Genomic DNA, 23,704 nt, shown 5'->3' with positions numbered 1-23,704 from the left:
CTGCAGTATACAACCCCAATTATCTCATTCCTGGTTTGCATTTTTAATTTGCATCATATCTTTGTCATTTCCGAGACTGATCAAATGCATCCAAAGATACACAGGGAAGTAACCACAAAAATGGCAGGGGCACTGACTAAAGTTTTATAAAAGGTTGAGACTAGAGAATTTAAAATCTTACATCCTTGGCTTTTTCAAAAATTGACCTAACGGTAAGCCCAGCAGCTACAATTTAAGCTCAAGCAAAGAGCTGCTTTAAGTGCTGGGAAAGCTTATGGAAGCAATAATCCAAGACAAACTTAGCACTCACTGAAACAAATGTGGGTTAGTTAAAGGAAACTAGCACAATTTGTTAAAGGCAAATCATGTTTAACTAATTTAATTAATTTTTTCAATGAGATATCAGAGAGGGAGAATGGGAATCATACACTTGATGTAGAATACATGGCCTTCCAAAAGATGTTTGGTAATGTGCTTCTGACAACAGGCTTCTGAGCCAACTTGGAGTCCTTGGAATAAAAGGGACTATGGTGAAGACAAAAAGTAGTAATTGAAGTCTGTGGAACGAAAGGGGCAGTGAAAGACAGAATGTAGCAAACAGACTGAAGGGAGGGGTCGCCAGGAGTCAATGTGAAGACAACCATTTTTCTTGACAGATATTTATGACTATTTCAAAAATTTGTAAAAAGTTTGGAGTGTTGTGAACTGTGAGGAGGATAGTGATAAACTTCAAGAGGATAAGACAAACTGATGCGTTGGGCTGACAAGAGGCAGGTAAAATTTAGTGCAGCATATTGTAATGGTAGTATTGAGAAGCTTTGCCATCAATCCTTCTTCCTAGTATTAGTCTCAGTTATGGACATCGCATGAGGTAGGACATCCACCTGCAAACTGAGCAGTAATGTCCTTAGTTCCTTCATCCAGATCGTTCATGTATAACATGAATAGTGTGGTTCCGACATGCACCCCTGCAGAACTCCACTTGTCACTGGCTGCCATCCTGAAAAAGACCCCTTTATCCCAACTCTCTGCCTTCTGCCAGTCAGTCAATCCCCTATACATGCCAGTAACTTGTCCTAACACTGTGGGCTCTTGTCTTATTTAGCAGCCCCCTTTATTGCACCTTATTAAAGGCCTTCTGGAAATCTAAACAGATCATATCCAATGGTTATCCTTTCATTGCTCATTACCTCCTCAAAGAATTCTAACAGGTTTGTCAGGCATAATCTCCCCTTGATGAAATCTTGCTGAGGTAGCCCTATTTTATCATGCACTTTGCACTCTGCAATCTCATCCTTAATAATGGACTCTAAAATCTTACTTTTGACCAAAGTCAGGCTATTCTGCCTATAGTTTCCTTCTTCTGCCTCCCTTCTTTCTGAAACAGAGCTTCAATTTAGACCTTCAGAAGAGAAATAGATAGTTATCTGAAGAGAAGAAAAGTAATGAAGTGGTACAAAGTGAAGTGTTCTTGCAGAGAACTGCCACTACAAGCCGCATAGCTGCCTTTTGTGTCATACAATTCATCATTTTTTGATTCTATGAGTTACATGGTAGATTGGCAAAACTGTGGTTGTTCTCCTTGAAGAAGAGAAGACTAAGAGATGATTTGTTAAAGATGTACAAATTCATAAGGCACCTGGATAAGGTTAATTGGAAAAAAATTATTCCATTAAATAAATGATTGTCATTTACATGAATGATTTTGATGCGAGCATAACAGGTATAGTTAGTAAGTTTGCAGATGACACCAAAATTGGAGGTGTAGTGGACAGCGAAGAGGGTTACCTCAGATTACAACAGGATCTGGACCAGATGGGCCCAATGGGCTGAGAAGTGGCAGGTGAAGTTTAATTCAGATAAATGCGAACTGCTGCATTTTGGGAAAGCAAGTCTTAGCAGGACTTATTCACTTAATGGTAGGGTCCTAGGGAGTGTTGCTGAACAAAGAGACCTTGGAGTGCAGGTTCATAGCTCCTTGAAGGTGGAGTCACAGATAGATAGGATAGTGAAGAAGGCGTTTGGTATGCTTTCCTTTATTGGTCAGAGTATTGAGTACAGGGGTTGGGAGGTCATGTTGCGGCTGTACAGGACATTGGTTAGGCCACTGTTGGAATATTGCGTGCAATTCTGGTCTCCTTCCTATCAGAAAGATGTTGTGAGACTTGAAAGTGTTCAGAAAAGATTTACAAGGATGTTGCCAGGGTTGGAGAATTTGAGATACAGGGAGAGGCTGAACAGGCTGGGGCTGTTTTCCCTGGAGCATCAGAGGCTGAGGGATGACTTTATGGAGGTTTACAAAATTATGAGGGGCATGGATAGGATAAATAGACAAAGCCTTTTCCCTGGGGTCAGGGAGTCCAGAACTAGAGGGTATAGGTTTAGGGTGAGAGGGGAAAGATATAAAAGAGACCTAAGGGGCAACTTTTTCACACAGAGGGTGGTACGTGTATGGAATTAGCTGCCAGAGGATGTGGTGGAGGCTGGTACAATTGCAACATTTAAGAGGCATTTGGATAGGAAGGGTTTGGAGGGATATGGGCAAGGTGCTGTCAGGTGGGACTAGATTGGGATGGGATATCTGGTCAGCATGGACAGGTTGGACCGAAGGGTCTGTTTCTATGCTGTACATCTCTATGACTCCATGAGGCAACCAGAATAATTTCTTTTCCATGCAGTCAGCAATAAGAATCTGCAATGTATTGCCTGAGAAAATTAAAATGTAGGGAGATCCAATTATGGATTTCAAAATAGAAAATATTTGTAGAGACATGGGAAAAATGGAACTTGGAAAGAGCAAATACAAACACTATAGGTTGAATGAAATCCTTCAGTATATTCTATGATTCTATGTTACCTATTAAAACATTTTGAAAATGGATATGATTCCTTCCTATAAAGTGGTATCAACAGTGTTCCCTCAAATTTCCTCACCAGCTGGGTAGACTTTCAAGACCAGTCCACAGCAGAACTGGAAGCTGCTGTCATGATCAGTGAGCTGTGTGCAGAACCTTGGTGTGACTGGGTGTGTGTGCAGCCACAGAGCCTAGAGGGAGTATTGGTCACCAGAACTACATACAGTATTTCAGTTGTGGCCTAACCAGTTTTTATATAGCTTCAGCATAACCTGTTTGCTCATGTATTCTGTGCCTCAGCTAATAAAGATATAGAGTCGAGAGTGCAGCACTGGAAAAGCGCAGCAAGTCAGGCAGCATCTGAGGAGCAGGAGAATCGGCATTTCTGGCAAAAGCCCTTTGCCATTCCTGATGAAGGGCTTTTGCCCAAAATGTTGATTTTCCTCACTTTCGCCTAATAAAGACATGTCTCATTTGCCTCTTTTTTTTTATAGATATTTTTATTAGAAATTTAACATTTTTACAAGTTTACAAAAATAAACAAAACTCTCAGATATAAACATTGATATACAATTAGCTCAAATATACAATAGCCAAAATTTGACAAAAAAAAACAAAACAACAAAAAAAAAACCGAAAAAAAAACAACAAAAAAGAACAAACAGACAAAACTCAACTATCGACTAATCTAACCTACAACTAACCAGGGTGTATATTTAAGTCTCTTACATGCTCGGGATGTGTTAACATCAGATATGATAAAACCCGTATTCGTGCGGGATTCCTCCCCCGAGGGGCCGCGGACCAGCCAGGTCTGTAGTCTCAATTAAATAAAAGCCCTTGTTAGGATAGCCGAAATATCTGTATTTATGTAATTCAAAAAGGGCTGCCATATTTTATAAAATAATTCGGTCTTTCGGTGCACCATGTTTGTAAGGAAGTCAAGGGGAATACATTCCATAATTAGTCTGTGCCAATTTGAAAGTCCAGGGGGGCCCTCCGCCACCCAGTTCATCAAAATATTTTTCCTTGCACAGAAAGAAAGAATAGAAAATAGTCTCTTCCCGTACGTGTCCAGGGAGGGAAAGTTCAAAAAGCCCAATAGGAGAGATACGGGGTCCACTTTTATTTCCGTTCCTAAAATTTCTGTCAGGGTACTTGCTACTTTAGTCCAATATCCACGGATCTTATGACAGGTCCATAAGCAATGTACAAGAGTGCCCACCTCTATTTTGCATTTAGGACACTTTGGAGATGCTCCTGCCTTAAATTTTGCCAATCGAACCGGTGCTATATGGGCCCTATGAAGTATCTTCAGCTGGATAGCCTGGGTTCTGTTACAAATAGTAATTCTTCTAGCATTTTCCCAGATATCATTCCACGTTTCTGTGGAGATTTCTAGTCCCAGATCCTGATCCCATGTTTTAAGCAGATTATCCATATCTCCCGATACTTCATCATGTAGCAAATGATAAATATTACTGACGGAAGATACCCCCACTGGTCGTAGGACACTACATTCTCTATCGGATTTATAAAGACTATCTAATAACGTAGTCTTCTTCTGTATAAAATCTCGAATTTGGAAGTATCGAAAGAGGTCTCCATTGGGTAATCCGAATTTCTGACGCAGCTGTCTGAAAGACATCAGGACCCCATCTTTAAATAAATCCCCGAGACATGAGATACCCCTGGCTCTCCAGAGTTTAAAAGTGGCATCTGTTAACCCCGGTTGGAATCCCCATGCTCCCACTATCGGTGCATAGGGGGATGTTTTACCCTCATTTTGCCGCATTATATTCCAAGCCTTGATTGTATTCAGTATTATAGGGTTTTTACAGTGATCTGTAATGATTTTCCTCTTGTCTGAGAATAAAAGGTTAATAAGTGGGTATTTTACTTGAGAAGCCTCGATGTCCAACCAGATTGATTGTGGATCAGACAAGACCCAATCAGCTATATAACTTAATAGGGAACTTAATTGATATTTCCTAAAATCTGGGAAGTCCAATCCACCCCTTGCCTGTGGAAGCTGTAGCTTCTTCAGCTTAATAAGGGGCCGCCTATGGTTCCAGATAAAGGAACTCAGCCAGCCGTATAATTTACATAAAGCTGTCCTCGGCAGCATCACCGGAAGCATTCTCATAGGATATAGGAGACGGGGCAGGATATTCATTTTGATTAATGCTATTCTACCCAGCCAGGAAATTGGCAGGTCTCCCCATCGCTGGAGGTCCTGCCTTATCCTTTCCAATAAATTCACAAAATTAGCCTTATACAACTGACCAAATACTGGAGTAATAAAAATGCCTAAATATAAGAAACCCTCCAGGGACCAGCGAAAGGGAAAAAGGGAACCGTCCGCTAAGCGGGGTATCACAGCAAGGCCACCCATTGGCATAGCCTCCGATTTTGAAAAATTAATTTTATAGCCTGAGAATGCACTAAATGTATTAATAACTTGGATTAAGCGGGGTATGGACATCAAAGGGTTACTGAGGAATAGAAGAACATCATCTGCATAAAGGGTAATTTTATGTTTACCTGTACCAATCCTTGGGGCCACTATATTAGGATCAGCTCGTATAGCTTCTGCTAGTGGTTCAATTATTAGCGTGAATAACAATGGCGAGAGGGGACATCCCTGACGGCAGCCCCTACCCACACTGAAGCTATCCGAGCCTAATCCATTGGTAACCACAACTGCTTTGGGATCACTATACAATGTTGAAATCCATTTGGTAAACACCTGTCCAACACCAAACCTCTCCAATGTGTAAAACAAATATGACCATTCGACCCTATCAAATGCCTTTTCCGCGTCTAATGAAACCACTACTCCTGGTATCTTTCCCTGATGACAAGCTTGAATCATATTCAGAGCCCTTCTAACATTATTGGATGACCTACGGCCCTTAATAAACCCCGTCTGATCCTCCTTTATAATATGTGGCAGTATCCTTTCTAATCTCAGTGCTAACGTTTTAGAGAGGATTTTAAAATCTACATTTAGCAAGGATATTGGTCTGTATGATGTACAATCTTCTGGGTCCTTTCCTTTTTTGAGGATAAGAGAGATATTTGCCTCTTTAAGCGAAGGCGGGAGACAGCCCTGACTATATGCATAGTTATACATGTCCATAAGTGGACCAACCAGTATTTCTGTAAATTCTTTATAGAATTCAGCTTGAAAGCCATCTGGGCCCGGCGTCTTACCATTTTGAAGGTGCCTAATTGCATCAACTATTTCTTGGGGTGTAAGAGGAGCATTTAGGACCGATACTTGTTCCGGAGTTAGGTCTGGAAAAGTCAAATTTTTTAAAAATGACTGCATCCTCTTCGCCCTATCTTCACAATCCTGTGATTTATATAACTCAGAATAGAATTTTCTAAAGGTCGCATTAATCTTTTTATGATCATGAGTCAAAATATCCGTACTTTCCTTGATAGACATAATAGTCTGAGGGGCCTTTTTTTTCTTTGCAAGAAATGCTAAGTATCTACCCGGTTTGTCGCCATATTCATATAATCTTTGCTTTGCAAATAATATTTCCCTCTTAGCCGTTTGAGTAAGTGTAGTATTTAGAGCTGTCCTAAGAGCTGTAATCCTTTGCAATTTAATAATAGAGGGTCTATCAATGTATGCTGTTTCAGCCGCTTTTAAGCGGGTTTCAAGCAAACGCTGTTGTTCTCCTTTTAATTTCTTCTGGGTCGCTGAGTAGGAGATGATCAAGCCTCGCGTGTAAGCTTTGATGGTCTCCCACATCATTGACGGGTTGCTAGCTGTACCTGAATTAATTTCTAAAAAAGTTTTAAATTCTTGAGAGAAGTACTTTACAAATTTACTATCTTTCATTAAGAAGGGGTCCATACGCCAATGCCGAGGGGATGTCCCACTGTTCTTCGCCTTAGTTTCCATATATACAGCAGCGTGGTCAGAAATTGCTATATTACCTATTTTACAGGATGATATGGAATTTAAAAAAATTGAGGGGGCAAAAAACATATCAATTCTGGTATGACATTTATGTGGATTAGAGTAGAAAGAAAAATCTCTACCCTGTGGATGAAGACATCTCCATACATCTACTAATCCTAATTCTTTGTTCAGATCCATCAATTGTCTAGATCTGGGAGATACTCCTGCAGTACTCTTGGGAATCCTGTCTATTTCCGGATCCATAATACAATTAAAGTCTCCCCCTATAATTATATGACGGGCATCAAAAGCCATCAATTTTGAGAAGGCTTCCGTTATAAATTTAAAGGGGTGTGCCGGGGGGCAGTACAAATTTAAAATCCCATATTCCTCTCCATTTATGAGAGCTTTAATCAAGATATATCGTCCAGATTCGTCTTTTATCTGCTTTAGGATTTTGAAAGGGAAATTCTTCCGAACAAGAATAACAACTCCCCTGCTTTTTGAGCTAAAAGAAGAAAAAAAGGCCTGATCAAATCCGCCCTGTCGTAATTTCAAGTGTTCTTTATCTGACAGATGCGTCTCCTGTAGGAGAGCTATATCAACTCTTTCCTTCTTAAGATTTGATAATATTTTCTTCCTTTTAAGTGGCGAATTACTCCCTTTGACATTCCAGGTGCACCACTTAACCGATTGATCAACCATAATCCTCTGGGCCAATCCGAGACCCCTCGGGAGGGGGAACCCCATCCAGAACATCCCGGGCATGGAACATGTAAAATTTACAAAAATAAACCCTCTTTAATACACCCACAACAATACAGTAAAAAACTATTTCTAAATAAAAAAAATATAAAACGTATCTAAGTGGAGACTTTCCCCCTTGTTCCCAGGGGGCATCACTTCCTCTCCAAAAATCCCTCATATCCTCTCCCAACCAATGCCCCACCCTTGACCCAGGCACTCCTCAATAAAGTGAGGAAAATTCAAATATAATACAAAGCTAGAGTTAACAGTGAGCACCCCACCCCCACCCCTACCAACACCTGGGTATATTTGGTAATGTTAATACCACATATAAACATATAACTATAAAATTACCAGTTCAACAAATAATAATTAAATATGATAATACAAAATAACGAAGGGAAAAACAACCCCGCTCCTAAAGACAGAGGTAAAATCGAATAAGGTAACCACCTCCCCCCACCCACATTAACCAAATCCCCCAGCTTATATATACATATATATACATACACATACATATATATATATATATATATACATACATACACACACACACATATACATACACCCCTCATATATACATAAATAATAACAGAAAACAACTCCAAGGGGGGGGGGGGGGGGAGAAAATCAAATCCCTCTCCCCACCCCCCATAATAATATTAAGCAATAAGGTAAGAAAAAAAAAGGGAGGGGATATAAACCAAAACGGGGGGGGGAAGGCAGACCAACATCCATTATGTCCTACAGTTTATCTAAGAGAGTCCAAGAATTCCTTAGCCTTTTCTGGTGATCCAAAGTTATATACAGATCCTTCATGGTTAAAGCGTAACATCGCTGGGTAGCGTAAGGAGTACTGTACATTTAAGTCCCTTAAACGCTTCTTCGCCTCGTCGAATGCCTTCCTCTTTCGAACCAGAGCCGGGGAAAAGGCCTGAAATAGCATGATCTTGGATCCTTTGTAGATCATAGCTTGGGGGTCTTTTCCGAGATTTCTAGAGGCTTCTAGGAGTATCTGCCTCTCCCTGTAGCTCTGCAGCCGGAACAGGACCGGGCGCGGGCGCTGGTTCGAGCCGGGCCCGCGTATTGCTACCCGGTAGGCCCATTCCACCCTTACCTGGCCTGATCCAGCTTGCAGATTTAAAAGTTGTGGCAGCCACTGCTCCAAGAATGCTGTAAGCTGGCCTTCCTCTTCCTGCTCGGGAAGGCCCAGCAAACGAATATTTTTTCGACGACCTCGATTATCGAGGTCGTCAATATGATTTTCCAAGGTCCGGACTCGCTGCTCGAGAGTCCGGACCTGATCCACGGCCGATTGAGCGGTTGTCTCCGAGGTCGCGGCCTTTAGCTCCGCCCCTCCGACTCGGCGTTGAATTTCATCAATTTCACGGTCGTGCTTCTTCAGCGCGGCCGAGAGCGACTCCCAACGATTCCTGGATTCGACGATAAAGGCATCAATCTTCGAGTCAAGCTTGGAAAGCATTTCTGCAAGGCTTGTTACTGTTGGTAAGCCCCCCGGGGCGGCTGTGGACGCCTCTGCTGCAGCTGGAGAGTGTGGGGGAGGGGTTCCTGCTTGCTGAGAGCTGCGGGCTCCCTTCCCTTTAGTCATTTTAACTTAGGATAAAGTTGCTTAAATATAATATTACACCACTAATTCAGTTACTAAACTATTATAAATGATTTATAAATGATTTGGTAAGCTTGGTAGGGGGTAGGTGACCCACTGTGCCCAAGTCTTGGGAGGAGCACTATAGACTCAGTCTTACTGGGTCGCCGCCATCTTGGATCCCCCCATTTGCCTCTTAAGCACTTATCTAACTGTCCTCCCAGCTTCAGGCTTTTTGTGTATATGCATTCCATGGTTCCTCTGACCTTCAGTATTTTCCAGGGTCCTACCACTAAGACTGGAATCCCTTGCCACATAGAGTCAAAGAGTCATAGAGATGAACAGCACAGAAACAGACCCTTCAGTCCAACCCGTCTATGCCGACCAGTTATCCCAACCCAATCTAGTCCCACCTGCCAACACCCAGTCCATATCCCTCCAAACCCTTCCTATTCATTTACCCATCCAAATGCATTTTAAATGTTGCAATTGTACCAGTCTCTACCACTTCCTTTGGCAGCTCATTCCATACACGTACCACCCTGTGCGTGAAAAAGTTGCCCCTTAGGTCCCTTTTATATCTTTCCCCTCTCACCCTAAACCTATGCCATCTAGTTCTGGACTCCCTGACCCCAGGGAAAAGACTTTGTCTATTTATCCTATCCATACCCCTCAAAATTTTGTGAGGTCTTATAAGGTCACCCCTCAGCCTCCGACGCTCCAGGGAAAACAGCCCCAGCCTGTTCAGCCTCTCCCTATAGCTCAAATCCTCCAACCCTGGATGTATCGTTGTAAATCTTTTCTGAACCCTTTCAAGTTTCACAATCTCTTTCCAATAGGAAGGAGACCAGAATTGCATGCAATATTCCAACAGTGGCCTAACCAATGTCCTGTACAGCCGCAACATGACCTCCCAACTCCTGTACTCAATACTCTGACCAATAAAGGAAAGCATACCAAACGCCGCCTTCACTATCCTATCTACCTGTGACTCCACCTTCAATGATCTATGAACCTGCACTCCAAGGTCTCTTTGTTCAGCAACACTCCCTAGGACTTTACCATTAAGTGTATAAGTCCTGCTAAGATTTGCTTTCCCAAAATGCAGCACCTCACATTTATCTGAATTAAACTCCACCTGCCACTTCTCAGCCCATTGGCCCATCTGGTCCAGATCCTGTTGTAATCTGAGGTAACCCTCTTCGCTGTCCACTACACCTCCAATTTTGGTGTCATCTGCAAACTTACTAACTATACCTGTTATGCTCACATCCAAATCATTTATATTAATGATGAAAAGTAGTGGACCCAGCACCAATCCTTGTGGCACTCCACTGATCAAAGGCCTCCAGTCTGAAAAACAATCCTCCACCATCACCCTCTGTCTTCTACCTTTGAGCAAGTTCTGTATCCAATTAGCTAGTTCTCCCTGTATTCCATGAGATCTAACCGTGAGATATTAGCCCTTCCCAGGTGCATTCCCTCTCACTTTTCTAAGTTCCATTTACCACTGAACAGACCGTTCTTAACCTCCTGAAGTTTACAGCTATCTGAAGTTTACAGTTCTGATAGTTCTGTTCTCATGTGGTCAAGCATTATAAGAAAATTGCACAATAGCCACACTATTTAAACTAGTGGAGCCGGAATCATGTTGTAGCCAATGCAGGTCAGGAAATTTCACATTCAAAAAAAAAGTCTAAATTCTTCAATTGTGTTAAAGCCAATTCACATTGAAGAAACATGCATTATAGCAAAACAGACTGTATCACCCTGTCAATTTTTGTGTCATGTACAAACATCTTGATCCAAACCGTATACCTAATTAAAGTACAACTAACAAGCAGCAAGGACACCAGTACTGAGCCCTATGGAATCCAATTGGAAGTAAAATTCCAGTCATTGCTGTTTGTTTCCTGCCTCTCAGCCAATTTTGGATCCAATGTGCTACTTTGGAGCCTATTGCTCTTACTTACTTTACCAATGTGCCATGAGAGATCTTATCAAGGACGTTTCTTAAGTCTATATAGATCACATCAAATGCATAACTCTGATGAACACTTCTGGATACCTGCTCAAAACATTCAATCAAATTAGTCAAACACAACTTTCCCTAAATAAATCTATGTTGAATATTCCCCCTTAATTCTTTAAAAATATTCTGTCCCTTAGAGTCTGATAATTTCCGCACCACCAAGGTTAGACTGACTAACCTGTAATTTCGTATTTTAAACCATTCTCCCTTTTTCAATAATGGAACAATATTACAAGTCTGTCTGTCATCTGATACCTCTCTGTGGCTACAAAGAATTTGGAAAATTGAAAATCGGGGCCTCTAATATCTCCTTCCTTACCTCCCTCAACAGCCTAGGATACATCTCATCTGGGCCCCCAAACTGAGCCATTTTTAAGGCTGCTAAATCTTCTAGTATTTCCTCTCTGTCAATTGCTTCTAATATGTCCTTAAGTCGGTTGTCTTATTGGGGATGATCATTTTGTGTTCACAAGCATGGATAGGTTAACGATTTGATGGGAAGACAAGTTACAGGAAGCTAAAATCTATATGAAAAACTCGCAATTTCTGAGACAAAAACAGACACTGTTGGAGAAATTTAGCAGGTTTGGCGGCATCTATAAAGAGAAAAACAGAGTTAACGCTTCAAATCGAGTGACTCTTTGTCAGACTGAAAGCAGCTGGGAAATAGTGGGATTTATGCTGATGACAGAGTTGGGGTTGCAGTAGAGGGAGGAGGATGGGGAAAGAAGTGAATCGAATAGATGGAGACAGTGCTCAGAAAGGGAGAAAAAGGGAAGCTGACACAGGGATTGCTAATAAGTCGGGGAAGAAGCAAATGCTGAGTGGGTGATAATGGGAACTGTGAATAGTTGAAAATGGGTTGCCTGTGCTAGAAGCAGCCCACACAGAATAGGACCCAGAGATGTAGGCGTGGATAATGAACATGGAAGAGGATATTCATACAATTAGTTCTTCTACAATGTGATAGCTGTGTTCTTGTGCATCCCTGTGTTCTTGTGCTTTAGAAACAGCACTTAAAATGTAATCATGTTACAGCCAACACACTTTTTAAATGTTTGCACTTCAGAAACAATGTCCCCACTTTGTCAATCGCATGACAGTGAATTCACGTTGACAAGACATGCATTATAGCAGAATGACCTGTACTAAGAAATTGTTAAATTTAATGTTGAGTCTTGAGGGCAGTAAAGCACCTAGATGGAAGATGAGATGTTGTTCCTCCAGCTGGCCTTGAGCTTGATTGGTGCACTGCAGCAAGCCTGAGACAGAAATATTGGCACGGGAACAAGTGTTAAAGTGGCAGGCAACTAGGAGCAGGGTCATTTTCACAGATAAAATGTTCAGCAAAGTGGTCACCCAGTCAAAATTTCATCTCTCCAATGTACAGCGGACCACATTACAAGCAGCGAATACAGTAGACCAATTGGAATGAGATGCAAGTAAATTGCTGCAAAATCTAGAATGTGTGTGTCAGGAGCCTTGAATGATGCAGAGAGAGGAAATAAGCAGGTGAGATTATGGAATGGTGCCGTGTGGGTTTGAGAAAATGTTGAACGTGCAATGTATGAGGTTGTGATTAGTTCTTTAGGTACTGACAACTGTACATAGTTACACGGTTGGTGAGTGTTATTTTGAGAACATGGTTAAATGGGGTTTTGTTAATGTGTAAATTTCTCTCTGTAAATGCCATGTGTTTTAATCCTAATACTAAGGAATTTTCATCTAAAAGAGACAAAAACAAAAGAAAAAACAATAGCCAGACACTAGCAGGGATTAACAACAGGCTAAGATTAAAAAAAAGGATACACAGGAAGAGGCTGAGGAAGAAAAACACAGGCATGGAAGAAGTGAAGATGTTCCATTTATATTATTGAATGATTTACAATTTCAGCTTCCAATTGTCAGGAGATAAATTAACAGTACAATATATCAGAGTAGATTATTGTAGGCTCGTCCAAATCAACTTTTGGAAGCAACCAGATATAATAAGTGAAAATAAAGAGGTTTTTGTTTTGCTGTGGAAGCGAGGCAGAGATGAGCAAGATGTGTGTCACAACTCTGGCAGACAGTCAAACAAACAAAGCTGAAAGAGATGGCTTTTCCTTGAGAATTCACAAGAATCAGGGCTGTTTACACAGCGTAATGTGGACAGGACATTGATTCACCCTCCCCAGCTCGTGTCTGAAATATGGTGATTTTATCCAACTAAATAAATCAGCAATCAAGAAGCAGTTGCCAGCCAATAATCCCAATCCCGCAGCTCTGATATCATGGGACTATAAACAGTCAAAGTGAAATTGTAAACTCTATAAGAGAAACATTTGCAAGGAACATCTCCAAGTTATCATTGCCTCAGATTAGGGTTATGATATATTGTCAACTACTCTGTTCTGTTTTTGTGCTGTTGATCACAGGAAACAGAAATGTTAATGTCAAAAGAAATTATTTGGCTTTCCCCTCAGGGACAGATTTAATAGAGACCGATTTTATTTTCTCCCTCCACCCATTTCAGGTTAAAACTATTTTCCTCCTTTATTAGATCTCAAATGTTGTCTATGTATGTAGTGATTTAAAAGAGTTATGCAGTGTCATGGTAATGTCCCTATCTCTAGACTAGAGGTTCATGTTTAAGTCAACTCTGAGAACGTGAGGACTGCAGATGCTGGAGAACAGAGTCGAGAATGTGGTGCTGGAAAAGCACAGCGGGTCAGGTAGCATCCGAAGAGCAGGAGAATCGATGGTCCCACCTCTTTGGAGGCGTGTCAGAACATGTATTAAGAGGTTGATTAAAAATACTTAACCTCATATTAATTTAGGTATCTTGCTCTTCCATTGTAAAATGTATTACTTAAATCATATTTTTATTCTTTTAAAGTATTGTGTCACACTTTTCTTTATAGCTGAATCCTGAAATTGAATTAACATCAATCACCACCTACGCATTTGCATTCTGTTGAATTCTTTTTATTCCCCTATTACAGATCATTAAATTATGTCAATATTCCTTAGTCACCAAAAATGTATCAATCTCTGATAATGACTCAGTTCTCTGGAATAAATACCACATTTCCTGTTTAACAGTCACATTCCTGAAACCAATTTTTTAGCAAAGTTTTAAGGTTTGACTTTTCCATTAATACTATTTTTCAGGAATGACATGCATGGGACCAGATAACATGAAACTTTGTTGATTTTTTTTCTCCCTCAGCTTCACAAGGTTTACTGCACTAGGAAAAGCAACAGCAAAGAATTGATGTTGATTATCTAAGTTTTATTTAAGAAACAATATACTAAATGTCTTTAAATTAATTAAATTCATAATCTGATTATTTTAATTTGAATAAACAAATATAAAATTTAGATATTTGAATGTTTTAAATATTTATTTACTCATCTTGTTGTAAATACATAAATACTGATGATAATTTAAAGACTGACATCTAGAAGGACATGTTAAAAGAATCAAGGATTTGATCCTTGAAAAGCTAAGATCTACATTGATGTGAGGTACATGAAAAATTATGAAATCTTAACCAAAACTCAAGGGTGGATTTATACACAAGATAAACTTTTCCACTTTGCAATTTTTAGGGATTGGTAGATAGCAAATCACACACTACAAATGAACAAACATAGATATATTGACTTTTGCAAGCTGCAGTTATTTTTGCTGCTATGGGTTTTAGAGTCACAGAGATATACAGCATGGAAACAGACCCTTCGGTCCAACCCGTCCATGCCGACCAGATATCCCAACCCAATCTAGTCCCACCTGCCAGCACCCAGCCCATATCCCTCCAAACCCTTCCTATTCATATACCCATCCAAATGCCTCTTAAATGTTACAATTATACTAGCCTCCATCACTTCCTCTGGCAGCTCATTCCATACATGTACCACCCTCTGTGTGAAAAAGTTATGCATGATGAACTATTAGACAGGGTTGGAAATCTTGCTGGAAGAGACTGCCCAGGTCTGTAACAGCTTCTTTGTTGAACAACAGCATGTATTTTAAAAACTAGAGATTGATGACTCTGTCTCTGGATTTAATAGATTCTGTAGGAAAGGTAAGGAAGTCTCCTCATAGCTCCAATAGCAGTTTCCCTGAATTTTCCAGATTTGTCACAACAGTACTCTGTTCTTCTTCCATCAATTAGAATAAGTTGACCAGGTTGACTCTCCTGTTGAACATCTTTCCTGAACTTCTTGAAGCAAGCTATGGCAGAATGACAGATTCCCAAAGCAAGAACAAATGAAAAAATTCTAAGTGGATGAATTGTAAACAGATGTGAATGATCTGAATACTGTCAGGTCAGGATCATTGAAATAACATCTTCAAATGGTATTTCGAGTCTACAGCATCTGGTGCTACCAGCCCAATAATGCAATGTATTACTTCTCTTTTTTAACTGAGACTGGCTTAGGAGTACGTCTTGCCATTGGATGTACACTTGAAAACTTAAAGATGCTCCCACCTGAATCTTCAGGAACATAGGCCATCTTTCTGAAGACTTTGAATAAATTAGCAAAAAAAAATCAGAAGTGGAAACAAGGCAGTGGACATATAACTATGGATTTTGAACCTGCCTTTTGCAAGCAGTTAAAATTGGCTTCACTGTATGAAATGTCACAATGGATCAGCTAATACCTCCTAATGAATGAAAATTTATTGTAAAATAATGACACATATTTTTCCCAAGGCCATGAATAACATTGGATCAATCTTTCTTCCCTGTTGCAAGTATTGCAAAGTTTCCCAATCCCATTCCATCCATTAATAAGATTATACAGTCTATAATCCACTTATGCTGGGATTGCCATATAATTTATGGTTCATAGAAGTAGAAAGTTGGTTCCTCCTACAACCCCAGGAAAGTGCAGTATCAATACTCATGTCAGAAGCTGTGCCCCGCTTTGGTTGATCCTGACACATTTACAGCCTCCTTCCCAATGTAATATAATTGCTCCCACTTCAAATCCCATGAAACATTGCATAAGAACATAGGGACCAGGAGAATGAGTAGGCAATTCAGCTCCTCGAGCTGTTCCACCATTTAATGTGATTATGACTGATCTCATCTCAGCCTCAATTCCATTTTCCAGCCCACTCCCCATAGCCCTTATACCCATTACTTATTAAAGATCTGTCTATCTCCTCCTTAAATGTACTCAATGTCCCATCATCCACCATCCTTAGGGTAATGAATTCCACAGATTCCCAACATTTAGACAGAAGCAATTTCTCCTCATCTCTGTTTAAAATTTGCCACTCCTTATCCTAAATCTAGGACTCCTTGTTCTACTTTGAGGAAGCATTTTTTCTCTGCCTACTTTGTCAAAACTCTTTACATACCTCAATTAGATCTCATCTCATTCTTCTAAACTCAAAATAATGGATCTAAACTGCTCAATCTCTCTTCATAAGACAAACCCATCATCTCTGGAATCAATCTAGGGAAACTCCTTTAAACTACCTCCAATGCATCTACATCCCTCCACAAGTAAAGGATGCAGAATTACATGCAATGCTCCAATTCTGGTCTCACTATTGTTTTATACAGTTGCAACACTTGCTGACTTTTTATTTTATACTTATTTAGCAAGATTCAATTTGCCTTCCTTATTGCCTGCTACACCTACAGTCTGCGATTCACAAGGACAAGGACACCCAGTTCTCTCTCTGCACCAAAGCACTCTGAAGCTTTCTCCATTTGGATAACGAGTTGCCTTTCTATTCCTCTGACCAAATTGGATAACATCACATTTAACCACATTAAGTTTCATGTACGAAATTTTGGGCAATTCACCAAACCTGTCCATATCCATTTTTAAATTTCATATATAGAGTCATAGAGATGAACAGCACAGATACAGACCCTTCAGTCCAATTTGTCCATGCCAACCAGATATCCTAAATTAATCCAGTCGCATTTGTCAGGACTTCGCCCATATCCTTCTAAATCTCTCCTATTCATATATCTATTCAGATGCCTTTTAAATGTTATATTTTACCAACCTCTCCCACTTCATCTGGCACATCATTCCATGTACACACCATCCTCTATGAGAAAAATTTGCCCCTTAGGTCCTTTTTAAACCCGAAACCTATGCCCTGTAGTTCTGGATTCCCACACCCCAGGGAAAAGACTTTGTCTATTTACCCTATCCATGCCCCTCATGATTTTATAAAACTCTAAAAGGTCACCCCTCAGTCTCCAACGCTCCAGGAAAAACAGCCCCAGCCTATTCAGGCTCTCCCAGCAGCTCAAATCCTTCAATCCTGGCAACAATCTTGTAAATCTTTTCTGAACCCTTTCAAGTTTCACAACATCCTTCCAATAGGAGGGAGACCAGAATTGCATGCAATATTCCAAAAGTGGTGAACCAATGTCCTGTACAGCCTCAACATGACCTCCTAAGTGCTATAATCAGTGCTCTGACCAATAAAGGAAAGCATACCAAACACCTTCACTATCCAATCTACCTGTGACTCCACTTTTAAGGAACTATGAACCGCACTTCAAGGTCTCTTTGTTCAGCAACACTTCCCAGGACTTTACCATTAAGTGTATAAGTCCTGACCTGGTTTGTCTTTCCAAAATGCAGAACCTCACATTTATCTGAATTAAACCCCACCTGCCACTCCTCAGGCCATTGGCCTATCTGATCAAGATCTCATTCTACTCTGAAGTAACGCTGTTCACTACATCTCTAATTTTGGTGTCATCTGCAAACTTAGTAATTATACCTCCTATGTTCACATCTGAATCATGTATATAAATGACGAAAATCAGTAGATCCAGCAATGATCCTTGTGGTACACCACTGGTCACAGGTCTCCAGACTGAAAAGCAACCCTCCACCACCACCCTCTGTCTTTTACCTTCAAGCCAGTTCTGTATTCAAATAGCTAGTTCCCCCCATCTTCCATGTGATCTAAGCTTGCCAACCAGTCTATCATGAGGAACCTTACTAAAGTCCATATAGGTCATGTCCATCGCTCTGCCCGTGTCAATCCTCCTCGTTACTTCAAAAAACTCATCAAGTTAGTGAAACATGATTTCCCACACACAAAGCCATGTTAACTATTCCTAATCAGTCCTTGTCTTTCCAAATACATGTAAATCCTGTCCTTCAGGATTCCCTCCAACATCTTGCCCACACTGATGTCGGGCTCACTGGTCTATAGTTCTCTGGCTTTTCCTTACCACCTTTCTTAAATTGTGGCACCGCGTCGTCCAGCTCCTTACCTGTGACAACCGATGATACAAATATCACAGCAAGGGGCCCATCAATCTTTTCCCTAGCTTCCCATAGACTTCTAGGGTATGTCTGATCAGGTCCTGGGGTTTTACCCACCTTTATGCATTTTAGGACATCCAGCACCCCTTCCTCTGTAATGTGAACATTTTTCTAGATGTCGTCATTTATTTTCCCACATTCTATATCTTCCAAGTCCTTCTCCACTGTAAAACTGATGCAAAATACTCATTTAGAATCTCCCCATCTCCTTTGGTTCCACACATCAGCCGCCTTACTGATCTTTGAGGGGTCCTATTTTCTCCTTAGTTACCCTTTTGGTCCCTTTGGATTCTCTTTAATCCTATTTGTCAAAGCTACCTCATATCCCCTTTTTGCTTTCCTGATTTCCCTCTTAAGTATATTCCTACTGCCTTTATATTCTTCTAAGGATTCACTTGATCTCTGCTGTCTGGACCTGACATATGCTTCCTTCCTTTTCTTGACCGAAACCTCAATTTCTCCAATCATCCAGCATTCCCTACACCTACCAGCCTTTCTTTTCACCCTAACAGGAATATATTGTCTCTGGACTCTCGTTATCTCATTTTTGAAGGCTTCCCATTTTACAGCCATTCCTTTACCTGCGAACATCTGTCCCCAATCAATTTTTGAAAGTTCTTGTCTAATACTGTGAAAATTGCCCTTCCTCCAATTTAGAACTTTAACTTTTAGATCCAGTCCATCATTTTCCGTCACTATTTTAAAACTAATAGAATTATGGTCACTGGCCCCAAAGTGCTCCCCCACTGACACCTCTGTCATCTGCCCTGCCTTATTTCCCAGGAGTAGGTCAAATTTTGCACATTCTCTAGGCACATCCACATATTGAATCAGAAAATTTTCTTGAACACACTTAACAAATTCCTCTCCATTTAAACCCTTAACCCTATGGAATGTCAGGTTTTAAACAAGATCTATCAACCAGGATTATTAATAATTGAATTGAGTGACTTATGAAAAGTGTTGTGTCGCCACACTCCAGCACCATTTTGAATTACGATATATATTGAAAGACTTTATTAAAGTACAGGAAATGCAGCATCCAGGGAACAGGAGAATCGACGTTTCGGGCATAAGCCCTTCTTCCTGAAGAAGGGCTTATGCCCGAAACGTCGATTCTCCTGTTCCCTGGATGCTGCCTGACCTGCTGCGCTTTTCCAGCAACACATTTCCAGCTCTGATCTCCAGCATCTGCAGACCTCACTTTCTCCCTTTATTAAAGTACAGTTTATCTTACTCTCCATTTCTTGTTGCTCCTCCACTGCTCCACTTGACATTGTTCGTGGTCTCTGTAATGGGCTTTGGGTATTGGTTACGGGCCTTCCCCACCACCATTCCCGCGATTGCTGCATCTGTGCTGGAGCCATGGTCCAATTCTTATAAATCAGTCACCTCCATTGATGCTCATCCAGGCAAAGCCACCTGTAGGGTGTACTGTACATGCTTATAACAAAATGGCCCATGTCTTCTCACACAAAATGGCCAACAAACAGAAAGAGGCAGCCTGCCTTAGTATTAAAACACAAGATGGCTGACAGGCGATAAATAAGATGAATAGTCTGTTCCAGCCTTTAATTCAAAAAAATGACAACATCTTTGAACAAAGTTATACTAAGGCCATGATTACCCCATTCCCAACAGTACTGCATGTCTTTAAAATAGACAAGCAACTAATCCTAGCCCTCATTAATGGAAAAGTAATTGCCCCAGTGAATGAATGAACACCAGGCATGAGATAAGCCCAGTCACCTCCTTAAGTCATTACCAGACCAACAATTACAGTTATTTTGTAGCTGTTTATTTGAAATGAATTATTTTGCAATGGATTCTAGTTCGAAATTCCCTTAGCAATCATAAGGATAGTTTTAGCATTAAAAATATATGCATATAACCAACATTTAATAAAAGTATTAAAGAAAAAGCATTCAACCTCGATGTGAAAGTTATTATCTTCAGGAAATACCATCCTTAGTACCCAAAGCACTAGGAGTAGGAAAAGCTATATTTAACCTTATACTTTACAACTAACTTCCTAACAAAAATCAAATTACAAATCTTATAGCAACCAGTTGAAACTAACTGTCTTTTGTATTTTTGCATTAATAATTAGGACAATGGGCAATATAAGAGTAATAACTGAATTTAATAAACTCAGGACATGAGATACAATAAGTAATCAAATTCAAACTGTCTTTCCAGATAAAGCCAACCTGAGAGACCCAAAGGAGTTATAGCAATAAACTTTGGAATGTGAATGAACAGGATACATAGAAAGATACCAACGCCTGGACATTATCATGTCTGTTAAACGCCATGAGATCATGGGAAGCTAAGGCTGTTCAAATGGGTGTCTATCATTGATTAAGTGTTTTATCGGATTGGGGGTGTATGGGTTAGGAGGAAAGGACTGTAGTTATGTTGTATGTAATCATTGTAATACAGAAATGTATAAAAATAATACTACATTTTTATATATGTGTTAGAGTGTGTCATTGATCTATCCCTGATCTGAGCCAAGGATTAAGCGAATAATTGAGTTTGTATATCAAGGCCAAATTCAGGGAAGATCCTTTGACCCTCTCCCCTTTAATCGGTTTCTATATGAATAAACTTCTACTTGCCTGAATTCTGCCTGCCTCCCGAGTTTTCATTCTCTACCAGGGAAAACGCTCGTACACCACCGGACCTCAGTTGTAGTGGTCCGTCGTTGTCCACTTCACTGATGGTGCCCTCATTCAGGTGGACCTGGAGCCTTGGCTCAGCCTATGAGTCCGGGCTGAGGGATTCAGCCAGGAACCTGCTCCGTGCTCATCTGGAAGGCCCTGTACTGGGGTGGAACCATGTCTTCCTCAATCTGGCATTGCTTATGGGGAGAAGACTCTGCACTGGGTTAAATCTGACCTTCCCAGACCTTTGGGGGAGGGTGAAATGGCATCAGAAACACCAATGCCAGACACAAGACTCTATTAAGCGAGAAGAGCCGTCTACTTGAAGGGATGAAGTTTGGGGTAGGAACCACAAGAATGGCCCTGCATGGATAAGAGGCATGCTAGTGCAAAGTGTGATCCAGTGACATATATAGTTTGGGTAGGTGCAAGGGTCCAACAGAGCTCTGAGTATCGGTTACAGGCCTCCCCTGTCACAACCACTCCCATGATTGCCGAGTCTGTCCTGGAGCCCCCATTGATGCTCATCGATACAACGTTGTCAGACCTTAGTCATAGTGGCCCTCTGCCGTTCACCTCACCAATACTGCTGCTCATTCAGATGTCCAGGACTGGCTGTGGATCAGGAGCCTCAGCTCAGCCTGTGAGTCCGAGCTAGCCGATTCAGCCTGGGTCTTGCTTTTTGCTCATCTGATGATCCTGGACAAGGTAAAACCGCATTAATCTCAAACTGGAGTTGCTCCTGCTGCTACCGGACACCTCCTCCTTTATCATTCACTGGGCCTCAGCAAAGGCGTCAAGACAGCGAAATCTGCTGAATCCATCTCAGATTCTGAGGTATCTTTCAACAGTTGACAGAGAGTGAGAACCCAGGGGTTTTGGACGAGTCAGAAAGGCTGTTGAGGAGCCAGGCACATTTCCCCCTACACTGTTTGTGAATTTGCAGCTTTCATATTGTCCACATGTTTATTTAGGACTGTTGCACCTACCCAAACTATATAGGTCACTGGATCAGACCTTGCTTCGACCATGCCTCATCACCATGCAGAGCCAATCCTGTGGTTCCTACACCAAACTGCATCCCCTCAAGTAAACTATTTTCCTCACTTAGTGGAGTCTTGTGTCCGGCATTGACATTCCTGAAGCCATTTCACCCTTCCCCAAAGGTCTGGGAAGATCAGACTTAACCTGGTGTGGAGTCTTCTCTCCATTAGCAATACCAGGTTGAGACAAACACATTTCCACCCCAGTTGAGGGTCTCCTGACGAATGAGGAGCAGATTTCAGGATGAATCCCCCAGCCCAGACTTACAGGCTGAGCTGAGGCTCCTGGTCCACAGCCAGTCCTGGACGGCTGAATGAGCAGCAGCATCATTGGTGTGAATGGCGGAGGACCATAATGACCAATGTCAAGGTAGCATTGTCTAGATGAGCATCGATCGGGGCTCCAGGTGTGTAAGAATTGGCCCATGGCTCCAGCAGTCATGGGAGTGGTTGCGGCAGCGGAGACTCGTCACTGATACAAGATGCCCTGCTCTCCCTTTGGTTGCATGAGGGGTGTTCCTGTAATCAAATAGGAACGAGGACCATTTGGTTTCTAGTGAAGATGTAGGCTGTTTTTTTTTAAACAGTGTTTCAAAAATTTGGAATGCTTTTACTGCCAGGCCATTGGACAATGGATGGTATGGAGCTGTCCTTATCTAGGAGAAAGTGAGGACTGCAGATGCTGGAGATCAGAGCTGAAAATGTGTTGCTGGAAAAGCATAGCAGGTCAGACAGCATCCAAGGAGCAGGAGAATCAATGGTTCGGGCATGAGCCCTTCTTCAGGAATGAGGAAAGTGTGCCAAATGGGCTGAGATAAAAGGTAGGGAGGAGGGACTTGGGGGAGATTCCCTTGGACACCTTCAGACTAGCGAGGGTGTTCACTCCCATTGAAATACTTGCTCTACTTGCTGCATCTTCCAATGATAAAGCCAGTTATATGGCCTATTTGAAGTCCAGTTGGGTTTCATCCAGTAGGTGCTTTTGCATGGTTACATCATTAATCCCATATACCAAACAATCTCTTAGCATCTCATTAAGGATTAAATCAGAGTCACATGCCTCTGCCAGTTGTCTTAACCTAGTCAAAAATCCCAATACAGATTCCTTTGGTTCTTGAATTGCCAAGTAAAACCAATAGTGTCTCAGAATTAGAAGAGGCTCGGCATCATAGTTTTCCTTAACTAAATCCATCAACTCTTGAAAGGTTTTAGTATCTGGTGTGTTAGGCAAAGTTAGGCTCCTAATAACCGAAGAAGCTGCCTTTCCACAAGCTTTTAGGTTTATTTGTTGTTTCTCATCTGCCCAAATTCACTTGCCTGGAAAAAATTAACACATTCTTTCCCCGGTGGCTCAGTGGTAAGCACTGTTGCCTCGCAGCACCAGGGACCCAGGTTCGATTCCAGCCTTGGGTGACTGTCTGTGTGGAGTTTGCACATTCTCCCCGTGTCTACGTGGGTTTCCTCCGGGTGCTCCGGTTTCCTCCCACAGTCCAAAGATGTGCAGGTTAGGTGAATTGGCCAAGCTAAATTG

At 41.3% G+C, this 23,704-nt stretch overlaps 1 long non-coding RNA gene across 2 annotated transcripts in view; it reads left to right on the top strand.

Moving 5' to 3' along the window:
• Window positions 1–21,084, top strand: part of LOC148148793 (uncharacterized) — a 112,844-nt gene extending 91,760 nt beyond the window's left edge. For both annotated transcript variants that reach the window (XR_015758655.1, XR_015758656.1), the window contains exon 4: window positions 20,664–21,084. This is a non-coding gene — a long non-coding RNA (uncharacterized LOC148148793). The remainder of the gene's footprint in view (window positions 1–20,663) is intronic.
• The last annotated feature ends 2,620 nt before the right edge of the window (window positions 21,085–23,704 follow it).

The sequence above is a fragment of the Chiloscyllium plagiosum genome, unplaced genomic scaffold (assembly GCF_037043375.1).
Source record: "Chiloscyllium plagiosum isolate Xiang-an unplaced genomic scaffold, Cpla_swu_hap1 HiC_scaffold_11, whole genome shotgun sequence".
Lineage (NCBI taxonomy): Eukaryota > Metazoa > Chordata > Chondrichthyes > Orectolobiformes > Hemiscylliidae > Chiloscyllium > Chiloscyllium plagiosum.
The sequence above is the reverse complement of the archived record's forward strand: the minus strand, read 5'-3'. Positions and strand labels throughout refer to the sequence as shown.